Genomic DNA, 6,000 nt, shown 5'->3' with positions numbered 1-6,000 from the left:
GGAGACCACTGGAGTCCTGCAGCCATTAAAATGCAGTAAAACAGATGCACTTGGCTGATATAACACGTAAGGATTATTTTAAGGAGGAAGAATGTAGGAAACCTCCCTTAGCCCTCAGTTTTTTAAAGCCCAGCTTTGCTGGAGCAGGCATACAGGTTCTGCCTAAGCTGCTGGGATCCTCTGGGTAAACAGCCCCCTGCCCTGCTCTGGGTTTAAAGGTTTCCCTCCTAATACCCGGAGATCAACCACCATAGCATAGAGATTGAGGTGCTAATGGAACAGAGCCAGAGATGAACTGGGAGCAGCTTCCAGAGTGAAACCTGCTTGTTAGTGGAATGAAACCATCAGCAGCCATTAAAACTTGGGAAGGGAAACTGGCCCTTGAAAGAGGAAGTCCCTCATTTGTTACGAATAAGGACTTGCAAGGAGCTGGTGTTCAGTGTGTGGAGGGTGAATGGGGAAGGCATTTCTAGAGTTACCGCTGTCCTGGCCGGAGGGAGCTGTGGGAAGAGGGGGAACCCAGCAGAGGGATCCAGGATGGGCCAAAGCTCATTTATTCTTCTACCAGTCTGTCACAATGTGTCCTGGGTCAGCTGGGTGGAGTTGGTGAAAGATGAGGTGGACACATTCTGTTTATCCACAGAGCAGGAGTAAATGTCCCACGCGCCCCGCTGCAGACCAACCCTTGCCACCCCCTGATCCAAAGGCCCAGGGGTCTTCATGGCCTGGCCAGGCCCTGGTCTCAGTTGAGTCTGAAAACAAGGAGGACTGAGACCCCACAGCTCGTTTCACGTTGGCCGCTGGGCTGCTGTCAGGTGGCTGGAACTGGCTTAGACTCAGTTATTCCTCTATGCAGCCTCATCGTACAAACAGCTGCTGCTCAAAGGGGAGGCAGAGACTGCAGTCAGGAGTGAATCCCGTGATGTAGGGACTGCTTGTGAGTCAAGTCTGCTGCTGAGACTTCCCCTCCATGTGAGCCTTGTTACTAGGTAACGGGGTAATGGGCCATCGCAAGATGAGGTTGCACCACTGGCTCTTTGTGACACCGCCAGGTTATGCTCCAAATAAACCCGGGTTTCCTCCATTCTTCCAGGGCCCATGGGACACAGGGGATACTTCAACACAGAGAGGCATGGGGTGGGGGTGGCAATGAATGTGACGTGCCAGGAGTAGCTAATACTACCCCAGTGCCACCGGGTCAAACTCCTGCTGCAGTGACTCCATGGGCCTCAGGGGAGCTGTCCGGCGAGAGCACAGAGCCCCAGAGTTTTACTGTGCAAACATGGCATCAAAGGGGGAAATGTGATGTGGCGGCTACCCCACAGTTGCCCTGAAGAGGCTAATGGAGGCCAGATGGGCCAATTAACTGATTAGGCTGAAGGCTGAGAGGAAAGTGCTAATTAGGGAAAGGAAGCTCACCTGTGTGGAACAGGCGGGTCTCCTATAAAGCCAGGGAGCTGCAGGGCAGGCCTGTAGTCATGCCCTGGGAGGAGAGAAGGGGGCTGGGGTGGTTCTTGGGAGGTGGGTGCCAGAGAGGAAACAGGGTGCCTAGCTAGGAAGCAGTATGGCTGGGGACTGAACAGACCTTAGCTGCATGTTGTGGGGTCCCTGGGCTAGTACCCAGGTTACAGGACAGGCCTGGATTCCTCTCCCCTCCCTGCCCCTGGGGGAGCAGATAACTGGCAGATGGCCTGGGTCACTGTGTGAATAACTGAGACTTTGAAGGCCTGTACCCCAGAAGGGGAATGCTGCATGACCTGGCCAGAGCATTGAGTCCCAGAGAGACCATTGCAGTGCCAGTTTCTGGAGTTGGGGGGGAGGCTGCAGACCAGAGAGAGAGCTGCTGTGACTGCATGCAAACCATGGAAGGGGTGTTGGCATCAAGAACTAATCCCCAGCGTGACCAGGAGGAGGTGCTGGACAAGAGGTGAGTGGTGCACCCCATCACAGAAACAGCGGCAGAACTGTCTCCAAAGCACTAGCTCCTATAAAACCCAGAGCCACTTACTATGCAGGCCACAGGCCTTCACAGAGTTAGACACTCAATCCCCCTCTTTGGAGCAGTTTTCTCTCTGCCTGTCTGCCCTGCCATCAGCTTGGGCTTCATTCTTTTACAGGACCCTCTCCCAGCATGTTCTTGTGCTGGCTGGCCTTTTAAATGGGGGAGGGATAGCACCAGCCCCCCTAGGTAGTAGCAGTTTTGCATCTGATTGCTGTGGGCTGTATCTTCCCTGTGGCCTTCTAGGTGGTGAGTGGGTTTTTTTTTAACCCTAGAGTTCTCTCCAGCTGGGGGTTATGTGCCCACCACTGGGGCTGTGATCCTGCTGGGTCTTGTGTGCAAGTGAGGTTGGATCTAGCCGGCTCTTGCAGTAGAGACAAGAAATGGATGGAGAGTTGTTTAGGGATGCTCTCTCAGAACTGACTTTGGTGTTCTCTGCATGGTGCTCGGTGCGGCTCTGCTGCCACAGGAGCTGTCTAAGTGCATTATGGGGCAACAGGACTGTGTGTTGTCTAGGAAATAGACCTACTGACAACAGGGGGCAGCTGAGCTATTTCACTGGTGTAAACAGAACCAACCCATGTTCAGTGGCTTCTAATATAGGGTGACCAGATACCCTGACTTTTTTTATTTTAATAGGGACAGTCCTGATGTTCAGGGCTCTTTCTTATGTGGATGGCTGAGTGGTTCTCTTCACTTCCCCCCCCCCCCCCCCAAAAAAAAAAAAAAAAGGATTCCCATTTTACAGACAGGAAAAGTGAGGCAATGGACAGGGACAGTAAATCACCCGAAGCCTCTGAGACAATGTGACTTGTGGGGGCTCACTCAGACCAGGAAGGGGTTCTCTCACTGCCTGCCCTGTAACCCTGAATGTGTCTGTGCAGCTTTGGCTCCAGGTCCTGACCCAGCGGCCTGCTCACAGCACAACGGTCTGACTCTAGCTTCCAGCTCAGCGAGTCCCAGACCTCTTCAGAACGGTCTCCCCTGCAGTGTGCAGTAAAATGGACTGCACCACTCAGAGGTAACACCAAGTGTGCTGCCTCTGAAGGGCCACTCCACATAACAGCTTGTTAGTTCAGCTGGGGTTAACCACTTCTCCCTAATGCACAGCGCTGAGACAGTTTGTAGTAAAACTAAACTGATGAACCAAGGACGTAGCTGTAAGCTCTCTCAAGCAAGCGTGAAAGATACGAACGGGATACCAGCAAAACAAAAACATGCTTTTTAGTGTCTAAAACTTAATTCTAGCAAGATACGGCTATGCCTACCACAGCTCTTTACTCTCTCGGTCTGTTTCCAGCCTTTAGCAGGGGGCTCCATCCTTGAGGTACAAAGTGCTGCCTTCTTTGTACTTGCACGTGGTGGATCCCAATTCCTTATCCCCCTAATTTACCTTTTGTCTTCAAATTCAGCAATTCCTCCTGGGGGCTCCGCTTTCCTTGTCCCCCAGGGAACCAGCGCCATGTGAACTTCGCAGTCTCCTGTGATTTACAATGCAAATGATCTCTCTGCAACCTCTGAGGCAAATGTATAATACATAGTCTCCCTTATAGCCTGAGGTGTTGAGTTTTGTCAGGGGGATGGGACCAGACGTGTCTCCTTTGTCCGTTTACAGGCTCCAAAACCTAATATCAGAGCATATCCCTAATTTCATGTAGTGTTGTGACCAACATCTCACAATGATATTAATGACCAGAATGGTGGTGGGTTTCAAATGATCCATCTCTTAAATGAATGTCATGACTACAGTGCGTGAGATGTATTGGGCTGGCCTGGCTTGCCCACATTTAGTGTTAAATAGCAGGGAGCTTTTTGCCATTTTGTACTGGGGTGTTATCAGGGTCGCAGCCCAACAATGAGCTGGTGTCAGGTCCAGGAATAAAACCTGGGAATCCTGACTCTGGTTCTGTGGTAACCCCTAGCATTAGGTGAAGAGAAATCTACTCCAGAGCACGTTCTCTCCTGCAAACAGCTGTACAACCCACAAATCCTGACTGAGGGCCTCGGTCCCCTCCAACACTTAATCCCTGCACAACCTCCCCAAGAGCAATTAAAAGCCAACTTGTCCACAAAAATACCACGGACCATGTAATGCTGAACTCTTACCAGTGAGCATGCGTCTGACTGGCACAAGCGGGGGAAACCTCATCCAATCTCTAAGCCAATCGGATTGGCGCATGATGTATCGTTTTAAACGGTTGCCTAAGCAACTGTCACTCCTGCAGCAGCATCCATCATGCTGAGCATCTCCGAGCCATTATCATTCCTTCAATATAGCGAAGCTGCGGTAAAGGCCCTGTAAATGAATGCTGCTAGGCGATAAATATGACCCACGTCACCTTGCAATTTATCTAGCAGAAAGCATAAATACCCCCCCTGGCATATGTATGATCGCAACTGATGTAATCTCTTAACCTACCAGAGCTACCTGTGCAAAACTACCCATCCGGAGACCCATGTCCAAGGAAGGTTTCAGTGGAAAACCAATTAAATTTTTAGAAACCAATAAGTTCTGCTAATTGAGTTTATCCTTCTAAATTAATAAAGTGTGATCTAGTGTGTTTATGCTGAATGCATGTGTAAATTTAGTTCCACCCTATTTAAATTCTGTGGGGGTGGACAGATAAAGCAATGCAAGACCCCATCCCCTCAGTGAGAGGGGCCACAACGCAAAGTTGAGCTGATTATAGACAATGAAGAACGGGAGGGGAGGCAGGGTGCATAGCCCAAACAAGGGGCCCCGGGGGGCCCAGAGCCAGAATGGACCAAGCAGTGAGGAGCACAAATGGTACGGCAAGAATGGGGGGGAAGGTGTAAAACAAGGCAGCCAGAGGGGGACACGGAGCAGAGAGCCCAGCCAATGCCCATTGCTCTGTGGAGGAGGCTGAGGAGTCAGTGGACGCTCTGCCCAGAAAGGGGGAAATAGGCATCACGGTCGTAGAGCTGGTACCTGCCAAGTTTGTTTTCCTGGGCTCATGGAGGAACAGTCGTGGAGCTGGAAGTTCTCTGTCTACTGACAGCATAGGGGCAATGGCAGGACAAGCATCACTCTCCAGAGCTGTGCCTTGTCAATATGCCTCCTCCTTTCCTGCAGGGTCCATTTCCAAGTAGCGCGCTCCACAGCTCATGCGGACCATGGCCTCTCCTGAATGTGCCCACCGGGCCGCCAATGCATGCAAAGTAAAGGGGAGGGGGGCTCCTGGCCGTGACCCATGTTGGAAAGAGCTGGGCTGGGAGCACTAAACTCATTTCACAGTCCCCTGAAAAAACCCCAAATGGTGCCAACTTCTTACTGCTCCCGTGCCTCGCAGTGAAAGGTTCAACTGCCCCCTTGGGCCGAGTAACCTCCCACGGGGTTATGATCTAAAAAGTGCCCCTGCCGCGTGTCCATCAGGCTGGGTCCTGCAGGAACAAGACATGGAGATTGTCTAGCTGGGGATAGTGGGGGCAAGTTAAGCCGAGTTAACTAAAAGTGTGAATTTAATGTCCATGGCCACTCTCAGTCAGAATTCATGTGGTCTTAATTCATTTCCAAACTGCCTGAAGTCAATGGAGCTGCAGCAATTTACACTAGCCGAGTTTAAGCCTGGGTGTGACCTGCAGGACCTAACAGTTCCCCCAGGATTTCATGACCAACAGAAGATAAATGCATGATGCCTCTGTGCTCCCCATTCTCTGCTCCCCTGCACCGTCTCCAGCCCTGCAACGTGGGTGCAACATGCTACCCAATCCCACTGGGGTGTATTATCCCTACGTGGCACTTGCTGTGCACAGCTCTGCATGGCTGGGCAGGCCAGGTGAGGGGGAGATGCTATTTTTAGTAGCTGCGGTAGTGTGCTCAGCAGCGTACAGACAGAGAATGGAGAACAAGCACCCTGTCATTAATACAACAGGATGGGGCACTGCATGCTGTGCAAGCGAATAACGCCTCATGAAATCATTGTCATATGCCAGCTTCTAGGCACACAATGCAAGGGTGGAGGTGGCAGGGAGGGTGATGA

At 51.5% G+C, this 6,000-nt stretch overlaps 1 long non-coding RNA gene across 1 annotated transcript in view; it reads left to right on the top strand.

The window, feature by feature from the left end:
- The first annotated feature begins 1,548 nt into the window (after positions 1–1,548).
- Positions 1,549–6,000, top strand: part of LOC137163811 (uncharacterized) — a 38,227-nt gene continuing 33,775 nt past the window's right edge. The window contains exon 1 of the long non-coding RNA XR_010922849.1: positions 1,549–1,927. This is a non-coding gene — a long non-coding RNA (uncharacterized lncRNA). The remainder of the gene's footprint in view (positions 1,928–6,000) is intronic.

This window comes from Emydura macquarii, unplaced genomic scaffold (assembly GCF_026122565.2).
Source record: "Emydura macquarii macquarii isolate MOO-44397 ecotype Brisbane River unplaced genomic scaffold, CSIRO-AGI_Emac_v2 contig_312, whole genome shotgun sequence".
NCBI classification, from domain to species: Eukaryota; Metazoa; Chordata; order Testudines; family Chelidae; genus Emydura; species Emydura macquarii.
Note: the sequence above shows the minus strand (reverse complement) of the source record. Positions and strands in the feature narration are given on the sequence as shown.